The 25,646-nt window shown below is 44.5% G+C and overlaps 1 pseudogene; it reads right to left on the reverse strand.

Moving 5' to 3' along the window:
- Window positions 1–9,561: 9,561 nt before the first annotated feature.
- On the reverse strand, window positions 9,562–25,249 carry LOC148377531 (janus kinase and microtubule-interacting protein 3-like; annotated as a pseudogene).
- Window positions 25,250–25,646: the final 397 nt, after the last annotated feature.

Below are 25,646 nucleotides of genomic sequence, written 5' to 3' on the forward strand. Positions count from 1 at the left end.
AGGGTTAAAGGTTGAGTGAAGGGACCTCGTTTTAAACTACTTTTTTGTAAAGGAGTGGGAACAAGTAAGACGTATTTAATTTATTTAATGGGAAGTAGTAAGACTTATTAAATTTATTTAATCTACTTTTCTTCCCAGGCAAAATTTGATGTGCTGCAATTCCAAATTTCCAAAGTGAATGAAGGAATGAAGTCCTTTAAATTATGATTTTGTATAAATACTAGGCATTAACACAAAATCGACGGCACAAAATGGGCAGACTTTACTTGTTTGAAAAGGACTGGTTACAAGACAGACTTTTTTAATTTATTTAATGGGAAGAAGACTTATTTAGTTTAATTGATCTATTTTTGTTCCCTGGCAAAATTCGATTTGCTGCAATTCCAAATTTCCAAAGTGAATGAAGGAAAGAAGTCGTTTAAATTATGATTTTGTTTAAATACTAGGCATAGACACAAAATCTACGGCACAAAATGGGCAGACTTTACTTGTTTGAAGAGGACTGGTTACAAGACAGACTTTTCTGATTTATTTAATGGGAAGAAGACATTTAGTTTATTTAATCTATTTTTGTTCCCTGGCAAAATTGGATTTGCTGAAATTGTATTTTGCCAAATCTTGCCTTGAGACCTGATAGGAAGTATTAAACGCTTAGTTAAATCAATACAAGTTGGTAATAAGAGCGAGTAATGTTGGTTGAACCGATGAATGAAGGTTGAAAGCAATTTAAATTATGACTTTGTATAAATACTAGATATTAACAGAACATCTACTGCGCGAAATGGGCAGAGTTTACTTGTTTGAGAAGGAGTGGCTTATTCAAAACTAAGATTTATTTAATCTGTTTGTTCCCAGGCAAAATTGGATGTGATGCAATTCCAAATTTCACCACATGATGGTGCCCAATTTTGACTTCATAGGACATATTAAACACTTAGCTTGTTATTATGTTCAAGGTAATCAGATTTGTTTATTATTCTAATGGCCTCTTCAAAACTATTCTGGATTACTACTTTGGATCTATTCTACATTACTTGGCAACAACATACTCTGTAACAGATTAGGCAGTATAATCATATCTGTTAACTTGAGAGTGCCCACACTCAATCTACTTATCGTGATGTGTTAAATCAATTACTGTTAGACATTATTTGTCTGATAATCTACCAAATCTTTGAATTGAAGAATTTGTGATTTAATTAATAGCTTGTTGTTATGTTAAGGGTAATCAGACTTGTATATAATTCTAATGGCCTTCTTTTGAAAACTATTCTGAATTACAACTTTGGATCTTATATTACTTTGCAACAATCTACTCCGTGACAGATTAGGCAGTATAATCACATATGTTAACTTCAGTGCCCACACTGTATTTATTTATGGTTATTTGTTAAATCAAGTACTGTTAGACATGAAATAGGAAGTGTTTAACATAAATGTTATGGCTACTCACCATTGTAGCTCGCTCCTGGTCAATGATACGAGCCTCTTCTTGCAGTGGAAAACTTGCAGCCAACAAACACCGTGGAACCTAAAGGAATGAAATTAAACATTAACATTTCGCCTCGACCAATTTTCACACGTACAACGCAACGCGGCTACACTTCTGCTATTACAAACGTAAATCTCCTTAAACACAATGAGTGTTACTTACCGTGTACGCTCTAGACGGTCCAGTTGCAAGCAGAAAATAAAGATATTTCTGTTGATAATCGTCGCTGCTCAGTGGCTCACGGCCATCGCGCCAACAGATTTGAATTTTGGCGGAGGTTCGGGCAATTACGTCATATCCACGGCACATGACTGCGACGTAATACCCGCTTATCTGAAACGGCAGTTAAAAGTAGAGTTACATCAAGTTTTCTTGGAACCTAAACGAATGAAAGAAAACTATCATTTGGCCACAACCAACATTCACAGATACAACACAACGTGCGGGGTTGGGGTTAAAGATTGAGTGAAGGGCCCTCGTTTTAAACTACTGTTTTGAAAAGGAGTGGGAACAAGTAAGACGTATTTAATTTATTTAATGGGAAGTAGTAAGACTTATTAAATTTATTTAATCTACTTTTCTTCCCAGGCAAAATTTGATGTGCTGCAATTCCAAATTTCCAAAGTGAATGAAGGAATGAAGTCCTTTAAATTATGATTTTGTATAAATACTAGGCATTAACACAAAATCGACGGCACAAAATGGGCAGACTTTACTTGTTTGAAAAGGACTGGTTACAAGACAGACTTTTTTAATTTATTTAATGGGAAGAAGACTTATTTAGTTTAATTGATCTATTTTTGTTCCCTGCCAAAATTCGATTTGCTGCAATTCCAAATTTCCAAAGTGAATGAAGGAAAGAAGTCGTTTAAATTATGATTTTGTTTAAATACTAGGCATAGACACAAAATCTACGGCACAAAATGGGCAGACTTTACTTGTTTGAAGAGGACTGGTTACAAGACAGACTTTTCTGATTTATTTAATGGGAAGAGGACTTATTTAGTTTATTTAATCTATTTTTGTTCCCTGGCAAAATTGGATTTGCTGAAATTGTATTTTGCCAAATCTCGATTTGAGACCTGATAGGAAGTATTAAACGCTTAGTTAAATCAATACAAGTTGGTAAGAAGAGCGAGTAATGTTGGTTGAACCGATGAATGAAGGTTGAAAGCAATTTAAATTATGACTTTGTATAAATACTAGATATTAACAGAACATCTACTGCGCAAAATGGGCAGAGTTTACTTGTTTGAGAAGGAGTGGCTTATTCAAAACTAAGATTTATGTAATCTGTTTGTTCCCAGGCAAAATTGGATGTGATGCAATTCCAAATTTCACCACATGATGGTGCCCAATTTTGACTTCATAGGACATATTAAACACTTAGCTTGTTATTATGTTCAAGGTAATCAGATTTGTTTATCATTCTAATGGCCTCTTCAAAACTATTCTGGATTACTACTTTGGATCTATTCTACATTACTTGGCAACAACATACTCTGTAACAGATTAGGCAGTATAATCACATATGTTAACTTGAGAGTGCCCACACTCAATCTACTTATCGTGATGTGTTAAATCAATTACTGTTAGACATTATTTGTCTGATAATCTACCAAATCTTTGAATTGAAGAATTTGTGATTTAATTAATAGCTTGTTCAGGGTAATCAGACTTGTATATAATTCTAATGGCCTTCTTTTGAAAACTATTCTGAATTACAACTTTGGATCTTATATTACTTTGCAACAATCTACTCCGTGACAGATTAGGCAGTATAATCACATATGTTAACTTCAGTGCCCACACTGTATTTATTTATGGTTATTTGTTAAATCAAGTACTGTTAGACATGAAATAGGAAGTGTTTAACATAAATGTTATGGCTACTCACCATTGTAGCTCGCTCCTGGTCAATGATACGAGCCTCTTCTTGCAGTGGAAAACTTGCAGCCAACAAACACCGTGGAACCTAAAGGAATGAAATTAAACATTAACATTTCGCCTCGACCAATTTTCACACGTACAACGCAACGCGGCTACACTTCTGCTATTACAAACGTAAATCTCCTTAAACACAATGAGTGTTACTTACCGTGTACGCTCTAGACGGTCCAGTTGCAAGCAGAAAATAAAGATATTTCTGTTGATAATCGTCGCTGCTCAGTGGCTCACGGCCATCGCGCCAACAGATTTGAATTTTGGCGGAGGTTCGGGCAATTACGTCATATCCACGGCACATGACTGCGACGTAATACCCGCTTATCTGAAACGGCAGTTAAAAGTAGAGTTACATCAAGTTTTCTTGGAACCTAAACGAATGAAAGAAAACTATCATTTGGCCACAACCAACATTCACAGATACAACACAACGTGCGGGGTTGGGGTTAAAGATTGAGTGAAGGGCCCTCGTTTTAAACTACTGTTTTGAAAAGGAGTGGGAACAAGTAAGACGTATTTAATTTATTTAATGGGAAGTAGTAAGACTTATTAAATTTATTTAATCTACTTTTCTTCCCAGGCAAAATTTGATGTGCTGCAATTCCAAATTTCCAAAGTGAATGAAGGAATGAAGTCCTTTAAATTATGATTTTGTATAAATACTAGGCATTAACACAAAATCGACGGCACAAAATGGGCAGACTTTACTTGTTTGAAAAGGACTGGTTACAAGACAGACTTTTTTAATTTATTTAATGGGAAGAAGACTTATTTAGTTTAATTGATCTATTTTTGTTCCCTGCCAAAATTCGATTTGCTGCAATTCCAAATTTCCAAAGTGAATGAAGGAAAGAAGTCGTTTAAATTATGATTTTGTTTAAATACTAGGCATAGACACAAAATCTACGGCACAAAATGGGCAGACTTTACTTGTTTGAAGAGGACTGGTTACAAGACAGACTTTTCTGATTTATTTAATGGGAAGAGGACTTATTTAGTTTATTTAATCTATTTTTGTTCCCTGGCAAAATTGGATTTGCTGAAATTGTATTTTGCCAAATCTCGATTTGAGACCTGATAGGAAGTATTAAACGCTTAGTTAAATCAATACAAGTTGGTAATAAGAGCGAGTAATGTTGGTTGAACCGATGAATGAAGGTTGAAAGCAATTTAAATTATGACTTTGTATAAATACTAGATATTAACAGAACATCTACTGCGCAAAATGGGCAGAGTTTACTTGTTTGAGAAGGAGTGGCTTATTCAAAACTAAGATTTATGTAATCTGTTTGTTCCCAGGCAAAATTGGATGTGATGCAATTCCAAATTTCACCACATGATGGTGCCCAATTTTGACTTCATAGGACATATTAAACACTTAGCTTGTTATTATGTTCAAGGTAATCAGATTTGTTTATCATTCTAATGGCCTCTTCAAAACTATTCTGGATTACTACTTTGGATCTATTCTACATTACTTGGCAACAACATACTCTGTAACAGATTAGGCAGTATAATCACATATGTTAACTTGAGAGTGCCCACACTCAATCTACTTATCGTGATGTGTTAAATCAATTACTGTTAGACATTATTTGTCTGATAATCTACCAAATCTTTGAATTGAAGAATTTGTGATTTAATTAATAGCTTGTTCAGGGTAATCAGACTTGTATATAATTCTAATGGCCTTCTTTTGAAAACTATTCTGAATTACAACTTTGGATCTTATATTACTTTGCAACAATCTACTCGGTGACAGATTAGGCAGTATAATCACATATGTTAACTTCAGTGCCCACACTGTATTTATTTATGGTTATTTGTTAAATCAAGTACTGTTAGACATGAAATAGGAAGTGTTTAACATAAATGTTATGGCTACTCACCATTGTAGCTCGCTCCTGGTCAATGATACGAGCCTCTTCTTGCAGTGGAAAACTTGCAGCCAACAAACACCGTGGAACCTAAAGGAATGAAATTAAACATTAACATTTCGCCTCGACCAATTTTCACACGTACAACGCAACGCGGCTACACTTCTGCTATTACAAACGTAAATCTCCTTAAACACAATGAGTGTTACTTACCGTGTACGCTCTAGACGGTCCAGTTGCAAGCAGAAAATAAAGATATTTCTGTTGATAATCGTCGCTGCTCAGTGGCTCACGGCCATCGCGCCAACAGATTTGAATTTTGGCGGAGGTTCGGGCAATTACGTCATATCCGCGGCATTTGACTGCGACGTAATACCCGCTTATCTGAAACGGCAGTTAAAAGTAGAGTTACATCAAGTTTTCTTGGAACCTAAACGAATGAAAGAAAACTATCATTTGGCCACAACCAACATTCACAGATACAACACAACGTGCGGGGTTGAGGTTAAAGATTGAGTGAAGGGCCCTCGTTTTAAACTACTGTTTTGAAAAGGAGTGGGAACAAGTAAGACGTATTTAATTTATTTAATGGGAAGTAGTAAGACTTATTAAATTTATTTAATCTACTTTTCTTCCCAGGCAAAATTTGATGTGCTGCAATTCCAAATTTCCAAAGTGAATGAAGGAATGAAGTCCTTTAAATTATGATTTTGTATAAATACTAGGCATTAACACAAAATCGACGGCACAAAATGGGCAGACTTTACTTGTTTGAAAAGGACTGGTTACAAGACAGACTTTTTTAATTTATTTAATGGGAAGAAGACTTATTTAGTTTAATTGATCTATTTTTGTTCCCTGCCAAAATTCGATTTGCTGCAATTCCAAATTTCCAAAGTGAATGAAGGAAAGAAGTCGTTTAAATTATGATTTTGTTTAAATACTAGGCATAGACACAAAATCTACGGCACAAAATGGGCAGACTTTACTTGTTTGAAGAGGACTGGTTACAAGACAGACTTTTCTGATTTATTTAATGGGAAGAGGACTTATTTAGTTTATTTAATCTATTTTTGTTCCCTGGCAAAATTGGATTTGCTGAAATTGTATTTTGCCAAATCTCGATTTGAGACCTGATAGGAAGTATTAAACGCTTAGTTAAATCAATACAAGTTGGTAAGAAGAGCGAGTAATGTTGGTTGAACCGATGAATGAAGGTTGAAAGCAATTTAAATTATGACTTTGTATAAATACTAGATATTAACAGAACATCTACTGCGCAAAATGGGCAGAGTTTACTTGTTTGAGAAGGAGTGGCTTATTCAAAACTAAGATTTATGTAATCTGTTTGTTCCCAGGCAAAATTGGATGTGATGCAATTCCAAATTTCACCACATGATGGTGCCCAATTTTGACTTCATAGGACATATTAAACACTTAGCTTGTTATTATGTTCAAGGTAATCAGATTTGTTTATCATTCTAATGGCCTCTTCAAAACTATTCTGGATTACTACTTTGGATCTATTCTACATTACTTGGCAACAACATACTCTGTAACAGATTAGGCAGTATAATCACATATGTTAACTTGAGAGTGCCCACACTCAATCTACTTATCGTGATGTGTTAAATCAATTACTGTTAGACATTATTTGTCTGATAATCTACCAAATCTTTGAATTGAAGAATTTGTGATTTAATTAATAGCTTGTTCGGGGTAATCAGACTTGTATATAATTCTAATGGCCTTCTTTTGAAAACTATTCTGAATTACAACTTTGGATCTTATATTACTTTGCAACAATCTACTCGGTGACAGATTAGGCAGTATAATCACATATGTTAACTTCAGTGCCCACACTGTATTTATTTATGGTTATTTGTTAAATCAAGTACTGTTAGACATGAAATAGGAAGTGTTTAACATAAATGTTATGGCTACTCACCATTGTAGCTCGCTCCTGGTCAATGATATGAGCCTCTTCTTGCAGTGGAAAACTTGCAGCCAACAAACACCGTGGAACCTAAAGGAATGAAATTAAACATTAACATTTCGCCCGGACCAACATTCACACGTACAACGCAACGCGGCTACACTTCTGCTATTACAAACGTAAATCTCCTTAAACACAACGAGTGTTACTTACCGTGTACGCTCTAGGCAAAATTGGATGTGATGCAATTCCAAATCTATCTGAAACGGCAGTTAAAAGTAGAGTTACATCAAGTTTTCTTTTTTAATCAACACAATCATTTACAACCGTTGACCAGAAAGAATCGTCGAAATTCGACGTCCCCCACAAACGCCACGTCACTCGCTTTTCAGGGCAACAAAAGTACTTCTTTTTAAAAACGATGAGTTGTACTTACCGTGTACGCTCTGGACGGTCCAGTTGCAAGCAGAAAATAAAAATATTTCTCTTGTTAGTCGTATGTTACCATCCGCTGTGTCTTTGTCAACATCGCCGCCATTTTCCTACTTCCTGCTGCGAGCCACGCCCACGGATTTAAATTTGGGCGGAAGCTCTTTCCATTGGCGTCGTTTTCGCGTATAGCAAATCCGATTGGTTGGGAAGGGGGCACGGTTATGCAGCCGAGGAGTCCTGTGATCGGTGGGATGTAAAGTAGGCGTCGACGTCACGTCCGCGTCACGTGACCACGACGTGGCAGACGTCAAATAGCAACCGCTGTTTTGTTTAGTAGACTTACAGTTGTTATGCATTGACATAATGGCGCACACACCAAATAGATTTAAATAAATTAAATAATTCTTCTGCCCACTCTCTTTTAAACAAGTTAACTCTCCCCGCGGATTTGAATTCCGGCGAAAGTTACGCCCATCGACGTCACGTATGTCACGTGACCACGACGTGGCAGATGTCATATAGCAACCGCTGTTTTGTTTAGTAGATTTACAGTTGTTATGCATTGGCATAATGGTGTGCACTCAAAATAGATTTAAATAAATTAAATATTTCTTCTGCCTACTCCCTTTTAAACAAGTTAACTCTGCCCACGTCCATTGACGTCTTGTCTGCGTCACGTGACCACGACGTAGCGACGTCATATAGTAACCGCTGTTTTGACCAGTAGACTTAGTTATTATGCGTTGACATAATGGCGCACTGGTTAGCATGGCCACCTCTTAAGCATGATGATGCGGGTTCGACGCCTGATCAATGTTAGCATGGAGTGAGCTGAAGTGCATGGCGCTGAAGATTTGAATCTTTGAAATGCGCTGAGGTCTGACATATCAGGCAGAATGGTTTGCCATCACGTTCAACAAAAAATAGAAACTTTCCCACTCTGATTAAAACGTCCTGTGTTCATCTACGTATTTTCGTTTTGCTGTGCATCTTTTCCCTGCCATTTCGAGAGCCCAATTGACACTCATAGTTTAAAGAAAATGTGTTTGCCCATCCTACTTTGTGGAATTTCACCACATGCGCTTTTGACCAAAATACCAAATTGAACTCAAGTGAAGCCAACACGCACAACCCCCCCCCCCCCACACACACACACACACACACAAATGTTGATATGAACATAAAAGAGCCGCATGCGGTTCGGGAGTTGCGGCTTGGCCAAACCTGTACTATACAACTTTATTTGTATAAAATTTTCACAACAGCTGTCACACAAACAAAGCGGGAAAAACCGAAGACGTGCGTGTTCCGCCCACGCTGGATTTATTTGCACCTTTGAAAAGACACCGTATTGCCGCAGATGTGGCAAAGAGTACTTTTGGGCATCTGAGACGGAAGGATGTCCAAAGCATCACGTCACCTGCTCTGGTAGGCATGGTGGTGGGACGTTGAGGTCAACCGCTTTGGGGTTGGCTGACTCTTTGATCGCAGGATGCCACACACTTGAAGACAGAAGCAGAAAAGCAGAGCTAAATGCAAAATGTACTCACCGGTGACTCCAATTTTTTTCCCCCCTGAAGAAACAGCTGGACGGGTGGCCCCGGCTGGCCAGTGGGACTCTTGTTATTCTGACCCTTTTTAGTGCGCGTTTGGGGCAACAACCGTTTTTTGTGGCGCTCTCTTCTGGTTCAAAAGTGCCCTGCATGTGAATTTGCTTTTCCTGCCTTCTGATTGGATGAGCGCCGGTGTGACGCGGTGCCTCTGTCACCGTGGCGGGGGGTATACGTTGGCATCGGAGCGTCTGCCAACGTCTGAGACCGGCTGGCAGTGTATCGGAGGTGTCGAGTGCGGTGCCGCTGGAGCTCACTCACCAGCTGGTGTTAGGGCCACAGAATGAAGGCCAAGGAGAAGAATAGAAAGAGAAACAGAAACTTCTCCTCCAATTGTTTGATTTGTCTCTTCTGAGCTTCGATGAATTCTTTCAGCTCTTTGTTCCTCTAGGACGGACAAATGGAAAGTGGCATTCAAAAGCCAGTAAGCGTGCAAGTAAGTGCCGGGCTGGCTTTGGGCCCTTACCTGTTGCGCGCTGTGCAGCAGATCCATTCTCTCTTGGAGGATGCAAGCGTCGCGCTCCCTCAACTCGCACATCAGGGCTCGCTTCCATTGGTCCACGGCGCTCCTAAGCTCTTCTCTCTGATCCGCCGTCAGCACGTCATTCACGCCAGCGTGGCTGGCTTTTTCGCCGTCCGTGGCGGGGCAGTCCCGCTGCGGTAGCGCCTCGTACAACATGGCCTCCAGCTCCAGGATCCTCTGGGCCGCAATCCTCGTCCATCAGTGGTCCGGCGGGAGATTTGAGGGCGGCTTACCTTATGAGCCTGGTCCATGGAACACTTCCTGAAGTCCAACTCTTCATCCAGGTAGCCCTTCTGCTTGCAGAACATATCCTAGCACAGCTCAAGGTCAGAATTGTTGGGGCACATTGCCGGAGTTCCCCTTGGCTGATGTCGCGTGTCTGTCTACCTTCTCACTTTCAATGTCCAACATCTTCTGTTGAAGTGCTGACTTGGTCACTTTGATGTATTCTAACCACTGAGGAAAGGCTGCTGTCACATAAGCAGAATGCGAGAGCGTGCGTGGACGTGCGCGTTACCTTCTCGGCTAGGGTGAGAAGGGTCCTGGCGTGAATCACGACCACCTGCTCCTCGTTGGTGAGATTCTGCAAGAGCCCAAAGGCACAGCGTCAACAAGCTTCTTTCAGCGCAAAGCCTTCCAAAAGTCACATTTGAGCCGCCGAGTCTCGTGGAGTGCGAACATAAGGAGTTCGACATACACTTACGGCGTTATAGCCCAGGATGTCCAGCTTCTTCATCAGATCACTGATGACGATGTCCGGGGGAAAGGCGCAAGGAGCAATGTAAGGTGTTCTGGGACCTCGGGTTAAGGTTAGGGTTGCGAGGGACGCCTTACGTACGCTCACGCCCTCGGCCTCGCAGTAGATCTGCAAAGGGCTGAGGCCGTCTGGGAAACGGACTTGCAGAAACTTCAAGACGGGGGAGCGCCACTCCCTCTCCTGAAAGGCAGAGGCATGCATCCGTCCGTCCGTCCGTCCGTCCGTCCGTCACATCTCTGGCCTCAACACGCTTGTGCGAGTCTTCCCACCTCCAGCTCCAGGATGCGGAACTCAAGCAGTTCGTTTTGGTCTCGGATATCCTGGATGTGCTCTTTCAGACGCGCTTCTTCCGCCTCCATCCGCCTGACCTGAAAAGACAGTCAGACCTCATCTGCGGGGCTTCCCGACAGGTGTGACGCCAAGCGACTCCGCCCAGCGCCTTTCTTTCCGTCACCTTTTCGGCCAACTGCTGATTGCTCTGACGCAGCAGCTGCTTCTCCTCCACCCACTTGACATTCTAGAAGAGACAAACGCGTGGACAGCTTTGGAATGTTGTGTCATTTTCATCCACAAATTCTTTGGTTGACTGGAAAATGACATTTGCTTTTCTCCGCATTTTCCCAGCCACGTTCGGGGGGGGGGGGGGGTTGGTCCAGTAATGCCAGACGGATGAGTGACTGAAGAATGTAGCTATTTTGTCTGAGAAAAAGGTGTGCTCATTGATGAGCTTACCTGTCCTTGTTGCTTCAGCGCTGACTCCAGATCTGCTACTCTGCTTTGATAGTGACCCATTTCTACCATCAGCTTTTCTCTGGTCTGAAAGGAGGAGGAGGGAGGCTCCTCCTCCTCCTTTCAGACCAGAGAACACCCGAGGCTGGGTGAGAACGGGGAGGCTGCGACCCGGCCGGGGGTTGCGGGAAGGGGCGCCACCTTGATCTCCTTCTCGGCGTCGTAGTCCCCTTTCGCTGGTCTGGGCTAGCAGAGCGTAGGCTCGTTGCAGCGCTTGATATTCTTGCGTCAGCTGGCGGTAGCGAAGCTCCGCCTCTTCATGCACACACCAATGCAACACAGCACTAGTACCAGAATCAGTCAGACCGGCGACAAAGCACCCGCGACGCAAAGACGAGTCCGATTCCAGGCTGAAGAGGAATGTTTGGTGCCAATACGCTGGCAGAAATGGCGGGCTACCTCTTCGGGTTCCGTGTCGGGGGTTCTGTCGGTGTGAAAAGACAAGGACGATCCGTCCGAGTCCACCAACACGTCTTCGTCGTAGCCGTAAAATGTTTCGATGACCTGCGGGCGCGGAAGCAAACATCTCTCTGAACAAACTGAAGCGACACCTCACGATGAATCGACGAGAGGAACGATAGCGAGAAAAAGGCCATTTCATCTTGCGCAACACCAAGCAGCCGCAAACAAACAGACTCACCTTGCAGGACCTCACGCTTTGTTCCTCCTCAGAGATTCTCGACGTCGGTATCGTAGCAGCAAATCTCTCTCCTGTCGACACAAATAATCCGCCTTTGAGATTCTTCGGATGCAAAGGGAACGAACGGCTCCGGCGCAGAAACAAACGCGACTCACAATGACATTTCTGACATGAGCTCCTGTCTCCAGAGCCTGAAAAACACGTCACCGGCGATGATTGGAGGGACGCTCGTCTTTTCCAAAAGTGACAACTACAGGGTGTGTCAGGGTTTTCCAGATTATCTTTATCGTATCATTGTGTTGCTTTGACTTTGACTGCGACCTGTAATAAATAATATTATTTATCCCTTATTTATCCCTATCGCTTATCCCTTCCTACACAAAGTCGTAAAACACCCCTTGCTATGTTTTGACTAGAGGTCAAGGGCTTCCTCTATTCAATCCACTCTTACACCCACCCTGTTTCTCTTAATTAAAATGCTCGTGCAGGAGCCGAGAGTCAGACTTCATTCGTACAACGGATGGACTCTCCACCTGCAGGTGTCCAAAAGAACTTACTTGTCTCCCGTGTGGTTCTTGCAAAATAAGTTGGAGCGAGCGCAACTCTAACAGGGTGCATTTTGCCACTAGCTGCCTACGGACAATGACGCCGCGCTCGCGGCTCATGGTTGACGGGCTGAGCAGCCGGGCAAGTCCGTCGTTTTCAGCGCACAGCGAGTGGCAAAGGCGCTGACAAAACGGGAGCTTTGAGCTGCTGAAAACGGCAAAACAAGTCTAAAGCGTGTTCAAACGCGTGCGCACAATGCTCCTGCTTGAAAGGTCGGAATTTAAGGGGCCAATTTTTTGGATGGCGGCCGCCGGCCAAGCTTTGGACGGAAAAGGTTTCCTGGCGACAGCGAGCGAGCGCGGCGCTGCCGTACGTGCACCGAGTCGCCTGCCTGAAGACCTTGGACAAGTCGTCGATGATGTGCCGCTGCTCCACAACTTGAAGGAACTCCATTTCACCGTCCTGCTGGCCGCAACCGCGGTCCAGGTCATTGAGCGAACTAGGCCTTCTCTGTGGAACACAAATGCAGTGGACTCTGTTGGCACGCCGCCGTTGTCCGCGTCGACTTACCAAGCTTGCCATCTCCTCGTTCTCCTGGGTGACAAAGCGCACTTTGTTTTCAAGGCGACACAGCACCAGCGAGAGTTCTTCATTCTTCCTGCTCAGGCGTTTGTTTTTGTACAGGAGTGGCAGAAACTGGCTTTCTGTTTCTCTCAGTCGCTTTAGCTGCAAGCATGAAGTGCGGGATGTGAAAGACGCACAACACGCGGGCCAGAACGTATCCATTCCTTTTGCATCGGTTTGAACGGAATCGTGGCTTTGGCTCCCAATAAAAGACATCTACCAGGCAACCGACTCGCCGCGCCGCTCAACTAATAAGCAAGCGCAATGGGTGCCTCGCTGGATGGCGCGCATCAAACGTAGCGCAAACCTTCAAGCGTGCCGTCAATAAATTACCAGTTCATTGCGCTCTTCAGAAAGCAGGGCGTTTCGATCCTCCAGTTTCCTGATGACTGCGCTGAGCTCAGCGATTTTCAGATGAAACCGTCGCGTGTCCCGATCCTCCTGAGACTGAAAACGCCCCGCAACACACACACACAAGCACTCGTTCAAAGTTCAAAACTGTTTTTGTGCTACCTTCCTCCAGCAACGAACTAAGTCATGCGTACTGCAAGTGTGTGATGAGGTGGCTTACGCAATGAAGAGGATTGCTAGTAGCGGCGTTGACCCCACTTCCAGGGTAGTTTAGGCCCGCCCTTTGGGAATCCCTCAGGGCAGCGATCTGCTGCTCGGCAGCCTGAGTCTGCAGCTGAAGGCGGTGGACGTGGCCGGCCCCAGGGCTTCATCCAAAACACTAACCGCTCTGTCTTTCAGCTTGATCTCATCCGTCTGGATGTACAAACGGGGAGCGCTCAGGCAGGCGGGCAAACTCATTTGCCAGAATTGTGACAAAAACAAAGAGAGCAACCGGCCAATTTTTTTCTGGAATCGACTAGAACACCTTTGCTGTGACAAAAGCGAAGCGAGCAACCGGACATTTTCTTCTTGTGAAATAGAATAGAATAGAATGCCTTAGGTGTCATTGCACTGCAGGTATACAACGAAATTGGGAACATAGCCACGCACCGCGCATCTGATCAGTCCTACCAGTCGGCGGATCTCCCTCTCGCAGTCTCTCTTGGTTCGGCTCAGCTCCTCCCGATGCTGGTGATGAGCCGATCGGAGCTCGGCCGCTCGGGACTGCCAGGCCTGCTGGGCCGCTGCCAGGGCTTCTTCCGCGCTCCTGGTGGAGGCGACACCGCTCGGTCTCCCGACACCGCCGCGTCTCCTCCACCTCCGCCAGCAAAGCGCCCCCCCTCCTCACCTGAGCAGACATTGCGCCACACCGGGCCGTTGAGACCGCAACGGAGCGCCGCGACGCTTACTGGGGACAAGCTACACAATACGGTAGCGGCCGCATCGAAGCCCGACGTGGCGTGCGGATAGTCAGACACGGATAGAGCGGATCACCTTGTCCATGGAGCCGTCCCTCAGGCTGAGGACCAAGGCATTCAGTCGCTGGATCTCTCCATCTTTGATTTTGATCACTCTCATCAGCTCCATTTCATGCTGCCGCAGTAATGTCTCCCTGGTAATGGCTAACTCTTTCTGCTTCTCCTCATGGAGTTTGCTTTTGAGTTCCGTCATGGCGGCGGTGGCACGGTGGTGCTCCGCCCGCAGGTCCTGACTTCTCTCTCTCTCCAGACAGCTGACCTGACATGACTTAGACTTAGACTTAGACAAACTTTATTGTCATCTTGTCTGCACATGGTGCATACAAAACGAAATTCCGTTGCATACGTCTTACAACAAAGTAGTGATATTGCAGTTGAATAGAAGTAACATACCCTATGAAAATATATATATATACATATATACTATATATATATATATATATATATATATTAAAAATAAGTATAAAGTGCAGCAGTGATAATTATGCAATAGTGCAAGTAGGCAAAACAGTATTCAAGAGTGTGCAGAGGAATGCTAAACCATGTATTAAACTTCTATTTAAAGGGTTTATACAAGTTCAGTAAAGTTGGTAGTGCGAGATAGTGCAAGATAGAGGTCCGTAGTGTCATAAAGTACAGTTCTGTGAATGTGTGATGCAGAGTTCAGTTTAGAGCTCAACAGTTCTAGTGTTCAACAGTCTGATGACAGCAGGGAAAAAGCTGTTGCAGAACCTGGTGGACCTGCAGCGGATGCTGCAAACCTCTTCCCAGAGGGCAGCAGGGAGAACAGTCCATGGTGGGGGTGTGATGGGTCATTGATGATGTTACGGGCACGGGACATGCAGCGCTGAGATGAAATGTCCTGAATGGAGGGAAGAGGAGCCCCTATGATCCTCTCTGCTGTCCTCACCACTCTCCTCACGTTCTTCCAATCGGAGGCGGTGCAGCCTCCACACCACACAGAGAGACAGCTTGTCAGAATGCTCTCTATGGTGCTCCTGTAGAACGTCCTCATGATGGGTGGGGGCAGGTGGGCTCTCCTCATCCTCCGCAGGAAGTACAAGCGCTTCTGTGCCCTCTTGACCAGTGCCGTAGTGTTCATAGTCCAGGTGAGGTCTTCTGTGATGTGGACCCCCAGGAATTTGGTGGTGCTGACCACCTCCACAGCTGAGCTGTTGATGATCAGTGGAGCGTGGTGAGGCTGTTTTTTCCTGAAGTCGACGATGATCTCCTTCATCTTCTCCTCATTCAGGATCAGGCTGTTTTCTCTGCACCAGCCCACCAGCTGCTCCACCTCCTCTCTGTAGTCCAGGTCGTTGTTGTCTCTGATGAGCCCCACCACCGTTGTGTCGTCTGCTGACTTCACGATGTGATTGGTGGTGAACCTGAGGACGCAGTCGTGTGTCATCAGGGTGCACAGCAGGGGGCTCAGGACGCAGCCCTGAAGGGAGCCTGTGCTGAGGGTGATGACATCAGAGGTGTTCTGTCCGACCCGGACTGACTGAGGTCTGTTGGTGAGGAAGTCTAGCAGCCAGTTGCGAAGGGGGGTGTTGAAGCCCAGGTGTTCCAATTTTCCTACCAGATGCTGTGGGATGATGGTGTTAAACGCTGAGCTGAAGTCCAGGAACAGCCTCCGCACATGGGTGTTCTTCTCCTCCAGGTGAGCCAGGCTCAGGTGAAGAACGGAGGAGATGGCGTCCTGAGTGGAGCGGTTTTGCCGGTCGGCAAACTGGAACGGGTCAAATAATAGGGGGAGTCTGGAAACGATGTGACCTTTAAGCAGCCTTTCGAAGCACTTCATCATAACCGGAGTCAGTGCAACAGGCCGGTAATCATTAAATGAGGTGATTTGAGGTTTCTTCGGCACCGGAATGATGGAGGCAGTCTTAAAGCACGCCGGCACTGTGGCTTGGCCCAGCGAGGTGTTAAAAATGTCTGTGATGACCCCAGCCAGATGACTTGCACATTCCCTGAACACACGCCCAGGAATGTTGTCGGGGCCAGGGGCCTTACAGGGGTTGACTCTCCTCAGGGTCTTCAACACATCGGCGGAGTCAAGGCAGAGTACCTCCTCTTCCTGATGGGGGACAGTTTTAACTGCTGGAGTGCCGTTTAGTGCCTCGAACCTCCCAAAGAAGTTATTTAGACCATTTAGAAAGTCAGCATCAACTACACCCACCGGGGGGGGGGAGGGTGAGTTGTAGTCTGTAATCGCCCGTATGCCTTGCCACATACTCCTGATGTTTTTGACGTCGTGGAAACGATCCTGAAATTTTCGACTGCGGTCTCGCTTCGCTATCCTGATGGCACGGTTCAAGTTGGCTCTCGCTGTCCTCAGTGTCTCCTTGTCGCCAGACTTGAAGGCAGAGTTCCGCGCTCGTAGCGTTTGACGTACCTCCTCAGTCATCCAGGGTCGTTGGTTGCCCCGGGTGATGATATTCTTAGTGGTGCTGACGTCCTCGGTGCATTTGTTGATGTAGGCTGACACAGTCATGGCACACGCATGTCTAATCTACATCGGGAAAACTGGGAGGGAGGGAGGCAGGCAGGGAGGCAGGCAGGGAGGCAGGCAGGGAGGCAGGCAGTGTCTGTCTGTTGAGGTTTTCACCTTGTTCTTCTCCTGCTGAAGTTCTAACTGGACGTCCATCAGTTTGGTTCTCAGCTCGTCATTGGCGGCCTGAAGGGCGTCCGTTCGCTCCGCCTTGGCCCGCCCTGCCGGAGCTCGTTTGGACATCTCTTACTCGAGTCTCGCCCGGTCGTCAGTCAGAGATCACAACATTTGTACCTGGAGAGCACAAACGCAGCGCTGTTTTCCACTGGCTTCGAACTCAACTTCAATCGGTACCGTAACTTACAACATCATAAACATAGAACTAGCTTGACTTATTCATTGAATAAATGCATTTGGTTCTTCAAAACTGCATCACGCAACATAGCGTGACCGAGACGGCCGTTATCCACCTGCGTGAAGTTATTTGGTGAAATGAATGAGATGTTTAAGACACCATCGTTCTGTCTCTATGTAGATGAAGGTAAATAATCGATTGCTGAAGGTCCAAAGGTGTTGTGATAAACAAATAAACATATTAGTGATTAGTGACATATTTGTGATAAACATATTAGGCAGGATAATCACATATGTTAACGTGACTGCCCACACTGTATTTATTTATGGTTATTTGTTAAATCGAGTACTGTTAGACATGAAATAGGAAGTGTTTAACATAAATGGAAGACGAAAGGGGTACTCACCATTGTAGCTCCTGCTGGTCAATGATACGAGCCTCTTCTTGCAGTGGAAAACATACAGCCAACAAACACCGTGGAACCTAAAGGAATGAAATTAAACATTAACATTTAGCCTCAACCAACATTCACAGATACAACGCAACGCAAACTACACAAACGTAAATCTTTTTAAACACAATGAGTTGTACTTACCGTGTACGCTCTAGACGGTCCACTTGCAAGCGGAAAATAAAGATATTTCTGTTGATAATCGTCGTGTTTGTATCCGGTGTCTCGCTCAAGGCCATTGCGCCCACAGATTTGAATTTTGGCGAGAGTTCAGCCTATTGACGTCATTTCCGCGGTGTACTACCCGCATATCTGAAACGGCAAAGTTAAGAGTAGAGTTAAATAAAGTTTTTAGTCAACGCAATAATTTACAACCGTTGACCAGTCGAAATAATCGTCGAAATTTGGCGTCTGTGGCTGGAAGCAGACGCCGAGTTCGACATTCCTCCCAAACGCCACACTCCCTTGCTTTTCAGGGCTAAAAAAAAACAGTTGTAATTACCTTGTACGCTCTAGACGGTCAAGTTGCAAGCTGAAAACAAAAATATTTGCCTTGTTAGTCATCGTGTTACTAACAGCTGTGTCTTGTTTGCCAGAACTGCCGCTTTCCTACTTCCTGTTGCAAGCCACGCCCACGGATTATAATTTTGCCGTGAGTTCCGCCTATTGACGTCATGTCCGCGTCACATGACTGCGACGTAATATTATCTAAAACTGTTTGTGCGGTATTGTGTTGTTCTGTGCGGTATTGTGTTATTCTGTGCGGCGTCGTGTTGTTCTGTGCGGCGTCGTGTTGTTCAGTGCGACGTCGTGTTGTTCAGTGCGGCATGGTGTTGTTCAGTGCGGCATGGTGTTGTTCAGTGCGGCATGGTGTTGTTCAGTGCGGCATAATGTTGTTCAGTGCGGCATAATGTTGTTCAGTGCGGCATGGTGTTGTTCAGTGCGGCATGGTGTTGTTCAGTGCGGCATGGTGTTGTTCAGTGCGGCATAATGTTGTTCAGTGCGCCATAATGTTGTTCAGTGCGGCATGGTGTTGTTCAGTGCGGGATGGTGTTGTTCAGTGCAGGATGGTGTTGTTCAGTGCGGCATGGTGTTGTTCAATGCGGCATGGTGTTGTTCAGTGCGGGATGGTGTTGTTCAGTGCGGCATGGTGTTGTTCAGTGCGGCATAATGTTGTTCAGTGCGGCATGGTGTTGTTCAGTGCGGCATGGTGTTGTTCAGTGCGGCATGGTGTTGTTCAGTGCGGCATGGTGTTGTTCAGTGCGGAATGGTGTTGTTCAGTGCGGCATGGTGTTGTTCAGTCCGGGATGGTGTTGTTCAATGCGGCATGGTGTTGTTCAGTGCAGGATGGTGTTGTTCAGTGCGGCATGGTGTTGTTCAGTGCGGCATGGTGTTGTTCAATGCGGCATGGTGTTGTTCAGTGCGGGATGGTGTTGTTCATTGCGGCATGGTGTTGTTCAGTGCGGCATGGTGTTGTTCAGTGCGGCATGGTGTTGTTCAGTGCGGCATGGTGTTGTTCAGTGCGGCATGGTGTTGTTCAGTGCGGAATGGTGTTGTTCAGTGCGGCATGGTGTTGTTCAGTCCGGGATGGTGTTGTTCAATGCGGGATCGTGTTGTTCAGTGCGGGGTGGTGTTGTTCAGTGCGGGATGGTGTTGTTCAGTGCGGCATGGTGTTGTTCAATGCGGCATGGTGTTGTTCAGTGCGGGATGGTGTTGTTCATTGCGGCATGGTGTTGTTCAGTGCGGCATGGTGTTGTTCAGTGCGGCATGGTGTTGTTCAGTGCGGCATGGTGTTGTTCAGTGCGGCATAATGTTGTTCAGTGCGGCATGGTGTTGTTCAGTGTGGAAAGGTGTTGTTCAGTGCAGGATGGTGTTGTTCAGTGCGGCATGGTGTTGTTCAATGCAGGATCGTGTTGTTCAGTGCAGCATAATGTTGTTCAGTGCAGCATGGTGTTGTTCAGTGCGGCATGGTGTTGTTCAATGCGGCATGGTGTTGTTCAATGCGGCATGGTGTTGTTCACTGCGGGATGGTGTTGTTCAATGCGGGATCGTGTTGTTCAGTGCGGCATAATGTTGTTCAGTGCAGCATGGTGTTGTTCAGTGCGGCATGGTGTTGTTCAGTGCGACATAATGTTGTTTAGTGCGGCATAATGTTGTTCAGTGCGGCATAATGTTGTTCAGTGCGGCATGGTGTTGTTCAGTGCGGCATGGTGTTGTTCAGTGCGGCATGGTGTTCAGTGCAGGATGGTGTTGTTCAGTGCGGCATGGTGTTGTTCAATGCGGCATGGTGTTGTTCAGTGCGGAATGGTGTTGTTCAGTGCAGGATGGTGTTGTTCAGTGCGGCATGGTGTTGTTCAGTGCGGAATGGTGTTGTTCAGTGCGGCATGGTGTTGTTCAGTGCGGCATGGTGTTGTTCAGTGCAGGATGGTGTTGTTCAATGCGGGATCGTGTTGTTCAGTGCGGCATGGTGTTGTTCAGTGCGGCATGGTGTTGTTCAGTGCGGCATAATGTTGTTCAGTGCGGCATGGTGTTGTTCAGTGCGGCATGGTGTTGTTCAGTGCGGCATGGTGTTGTTCAGTGCGGCATGGTGTTGTTCAGTGCGGCATAATGTTGTCCAGTGCGCCATAATGTTGTTCAGTGCGGCATGGTGTTGTTTAGTGCGGGATGGTGTTGTTCAGTGCAGGATGGTGTTGTTCAGTGCGGCATGGTGTTGTTCAATGCGGCATGGTGTTGTTCAGTGCGGGATGGTGTTGTTCAGTGCGGCATGGTGTTGTTCAGTGCGGCATAATGTTGTTCAGTGCGGCATGGTGTTGTTCAGTGCGGCATGGTGTTGTTCAGTGCGGCATGGTGTTGTTCAGTGCGGCATGGTGTTGTTCAGTGCGGAATGGTGTTGTTCAGTGCGGCATGGTGTTGTTCAGTGCGGGATGGTGTTGTTCAATGCGGGATCGTGTTGTTCAGTGCGGGGTGGTGTTGTTCAGTGCAGGATGGTGTTGTTCAGTGCAGGATGGTGTTGTTCAGTGCGGCATGGTGTTGTTCAATGCAGGATCGTGTTGTTCAGTGCAGCATAATGTTGTTCAGTGCAGCATGGTGTTGTTCAGTGCGGCATGGTGTTGTTCAATGCGGCATGGTGTTGTTCAGTGCGGGATGGTGTTGTTCAGTGCGGCATGGTGTTTTTCAGTGCGGCATAATGTTGTTCAGTGCGGCATGGTGTTGTTCAGTGCGGCATGGTGTTGTTCAGTGCAGGATGGTGTTGTTCAGTGCGGCATGGTGTTGTTCAATGCAGGATCGTGTTGTTCAGTGCAGCATAATGTTGTTCAGTGCAGGATGGTGTTGTTCAGTGCGGCATGGTGTTGTTCAATGCGGCATGGTGTTGTTCACTGCGGGATGGTGTTGTTCAATGCGGGATCGTGTTGTTCAGTGCGGCATAATGTTGTTCAGTGCAGCATGGTGTTGTTCAGTGCGGCATGGTGTTGTTCAGTGCGACATAATGTTGTTTAGTGCGGCATAATGTTGTTCAGTGCGGCATAATGTTGTTCAGTGCGGCATGGTGTTGTTCAGTGCGGCATGGTGTTGTTCAGTGCGGCATGGTGTTGTTCAGTGCAGGATGGTGTTGTTCAGTGCGGCATGGTGTTGTTTAATGCGGCATGGTGTTGTTCAGTGCGGGATGGTGTTGTTCAGTGCGGAATGGTGTTGTTCAGTGCGGCATGGTGTTGTTCAGTGCGGAATGGTGTTGTTCAGTGCGCCATAATGTTGTTCAGTGCGGCATGGTGTTGTTCAGTGCGGGATGGTGTTGTTCAGTGCAGGATGGTGTTGTTCAGTGCGGCATGGTGTTGTTCAGTGCGGCATGGTGTTGTTCAGTGCGGCATAATGTTGTTCAGTGCGGCATAATGTTGTTCAGTGCGGGATGGTGTTGTTCATTGCGGCATGGTGTTGTTCAGTGCGGCATGGTGTTGTTCAGTGCGGCATGGTGTTGTTCAGTGCGGGATGGTGTTGTTCAGTGCAGGATGGTGTTGTTCAGTGCGGCATGGTGTTGTTCAGTGCGGCATGGTGTTGTTCATTTCGGCATAATGTTGTTCAGTGCGGCATAATGTTGTTTAGTGCGGCATGGTGTTGTTCAGTGCGGGATGGTGTTGTTCAGTGCGTTATAATGTTGTTCAGTGCGGCATGGTGTTGTTCAGTGCGGCATGGTATTGTTCAGTGCGGCATGGTGTTGTTCAGTGCGGCATAATGTTGTTCAGTGCGGCATAATGTTGTTCAGTGCGGCATGGTGTTGTTCAGTGCGGGATGGTGTTGTTCAGTGCGGGATGGTGTTGTTCAGTGCGGCATGGTGTTCAATGCGGAATGGTGTTGTTCAGTGCAGGATGGTGTTGTTCAGTGCGGCATGGTGTTGTTCAGTGCGGCATAATGTTGTTCAGTGCGGCATGGTGTTGTTCAGTGCGGCATGGTGTTGTTCAGTGCGGCATGGTGTTGTTCAGTGCGGCATAATGTTGTTCAGTGCGGCATGGTGTTGTTCAGTGCGGCATGGTGTTGTTCAGTGCGGCATAATGTTCAGTGCGGCATAATGTTGTTCAGTGCGGCATGGTGTTGTTCAGTGCGGGATGGTGTTGTTCAGTGCAGGATGGTGTTGTTCAGTGCGGCATGGTGTTCAGTGCGGGATGGTGTCTTTCAGTGCGGCATGGTGTCGTTCAGTGCGGCATGGTGTCTTTCAGTGCGGCATGGTGTCGTTCAGTGAGGCATGGTGTTGTTCAGTGCGGCATGGTGTTGTTTAGTGCGGCATGGTGTTGTTCAGTGCGGGATGGTGTTGTTCAGTGTGGCATGGTGTTCAGTGCGGCATGGTGTTGTTCAGTGCGGTATCGTGTTGTTCAGTGCGGTATCGTGTTTCTCAGTGCGGTATCGTGTTGTTCAGTGCAGTATCGTTGTGTTGTTCGTATTGTGTTTAACACTTAGCCTCTAACACTTAGCCTCTAACACTTAGCCTCTAGCATCTAGAAGGTAAATAAATAGGAAGGAAGGACTCACCGGTGACGTCTTCGCCCACGTCCAAGCGTTGTACTTTGTATTTTCATCCTTCTGACAGTGGAAAACATAGCCAACAAACACCGTGGAACCTAAACGAATGAAAGACAACTATCATTTGGCCACAACCAACATTCACAGATACAACACAATGTGACGTGCGGGGTTGAGGTTAAAGGTTGAGTGAAGGGCCCTCGTTTTAAACTACTTTTTTGAAAAGGATTGGGAACAAGTAAGACGTATTTAATTTATTTAATGGGAAGTAGTAAGAGCTATTGAATTTAATCTATGTATTATATTCTATTGTATTGTATTCTGTTGTATTCTTTTGGATTGTATTCACACTAACCCCACTAAAACTTCAGCCCACAAAAACTCGCCTCTGGCGCCTAGCCTCTGGCACTTAGCCTCTAACACTTAGCCTTTAACACTTAGCCTTTAACACTTAGCCTTTAACACTTAGCCTAGAAGGTGAATAAATAGGGTTAAAGGTTGAGTGAAGGGACCTCGTTTTAAACTACTTTTTTGTAAAGGAGTGGGAACAAGTAAGACGTATTTAATTTATTTAATGGGAAGTAGTAAGACTTATTAAATTTATTTAATCTACTTTTCTTCCCAGGCAAAATTTGATGTGCTGCAATTCCAAATTTCCAAAGTGAATGAAGGAATGAAGTCCTTTAAATTATGATTTTGTATAAATACTAGGCATTAACACAAAATCGACGGCACAAAATGGGCAGACTTTACTTGTTTGAAAAGGACTGGTTACAAGACAGACTTTTTTAATTTATTTAATGGGAAGAAGACTTATTTAGTTTAATTGATCTATTTTTGTTCCCTGCCAAAATTCGATTTGCTGCAATTCCAAATTTCCAAAGTGAATGAAGGAAAGAAGTCGTTTAAATTATGATTTTGTTTAAATACTAGGCATAGACACAAAATCTACGGCACAAAATGGGCAGACTTTACTTGTTTGAAGAGGACTGGTTACAAGACAGACTTTTCTGATTTATTTAATGGGAAGAAGACTTATTTAGTTTATTTAATCTATTTTTGTTCCCTGGCAAAATTGGATTTGCTGAAATTGTATTTTGCCAAATCTTGCCTTGAGACCTGATAGGAAGTATTAAACGCTTAGTTAAATCAATACAAGTTGGTAATAAGAGCGAGTAATGTTGGTTGAACCGATGAATGAAGGTTGAAAGCAATTTAAATTATGACTTTGTATAAATACTAGATATTAACAGAACATCTACTGCGCGAAATGGGCAGAGTTTACTTGTTTGAGAAGGAGTGGCTTATTCAAAACTAAGATTTATTTAATCTGTTTGTTCCCAGGCAAAATTGGATGTGATGCAATTCCAAATTTCACCACATGATGGTGCCCAATTTTGACTTCATAGGACATATTAAACACTTAGCTTGTTATTATGTTCAAGGTAATCAGATTTGTTTATTATTCTAATGGCCTCTTCAAAACTATTCTGGATTACTACTTTGGATCTATTCTACATTACTTGGCAACAACATACTCTGTAACAGATTAGGCAGTATAATCATATCTGTTAACTTGAGAGTGCCCACACTCAATCTACTTATCGTGATGTGTTAAATCAATTACTGTTAGACATTATTTGTCTGATAATCTACCAAATCTTTGAATTGAAGAATTTGTGATTTAATTAATAGCTTGTTGTTATGTTAAGGGTAATCAGACTTGTATATAATTCTAATGGCCTTCTTTTGAAAACTATTCTGAATTACAACTTTGGATCTTATATTACTTTGCAACAATCTACTCCGTGACAGATTAGGCAGTATAATCACATATGTTAACTTCAGTGCCCACACTGTATTTATTTATGGTTATTTGTTAAATCAAGTACTGTTAGACATGAAATAGGAAGTGTTTAACATAAATGTTATGGCTACTCACCATTGTAGCTCGCTCCTGGTCAATGATACGAGCCTCTTCTTGCAGTGGAAAACTTGCAGCCAACAAACACCGTGGAACCTAAAGGAATGAAATTAAACATTAACATTTCGCCTCGACCAATTTTCACACGTACAACGCAACGCGGCTACACTTCTGCTATTACAAACGTAAATCTCCTTAAACACAATGAGTGTTACTTACCGTGTACGCTCTAGACGGTCCAGTTGCAAGCAGAAAATAAAGATATTTCTGTTGATAATCGTCGCTGCTCAGTGGCTCACGGCCATCGCGCCAACAGATTTGAATTTTGGCGGAGGTTCGGGCAATTACGTCATATCCACGGCACATGACTGCGACGTAATACCCGCTTATCTGAAACGGCAGTTAAAAGTAGAGTTACATCAAGTTTTCTTGGAACTTAAACGAATGAAAGAAAACTATCATTTGGCCACAACCAACATTCACAGATACAACACAACGTGCGGGGTTGGGGTTAAAGATTGAGTGAAGGGCCCTCGTTTTAAACTACTGTTTTGAAAAGGAGTGGGAACAAGTAAGACGTATTTAATTTATTTAATGGGAAGTAGTAAGACTTATTAAATTTATTTAATCTACTTTTCTTCCCAGGCAAAATTTGATGTGCTGCAATTCCAAATTTCCAAAGTGAATGAAGGAATGAAGTCCTTTAAATTATGATTTTGTATAAATACTAGGCATTAACACAAAATCGACGGCACAAAATGGGCAGACTTTACTTGTTTGAAAAGGACTGGTTACAAGACAGACTTTTTTAATTTATTTAATGGGAAGAAGACTTATTTAGTTTAATTGATCTATTTTTGTTCCCTGCCAAAATT

Source organism: Syngnathus floridae, unplaced genomic scaffold, assembly GCF_059516105.1.
Source record: "Syngnathus floridae isolate MCC-2025c unplaced genomic scaffold, RoL_Sflo_1.0 HiC_scaffold_132, whole genome shotgun sequence".
Classification (NCBI taxonomy): domain Eukaryota; kingdom Metazoa; phylum Chordata; class Actinopteri; order Syngnathiformes; family Syngnathidae; genus Syngnathus; species Syngnathus floridae.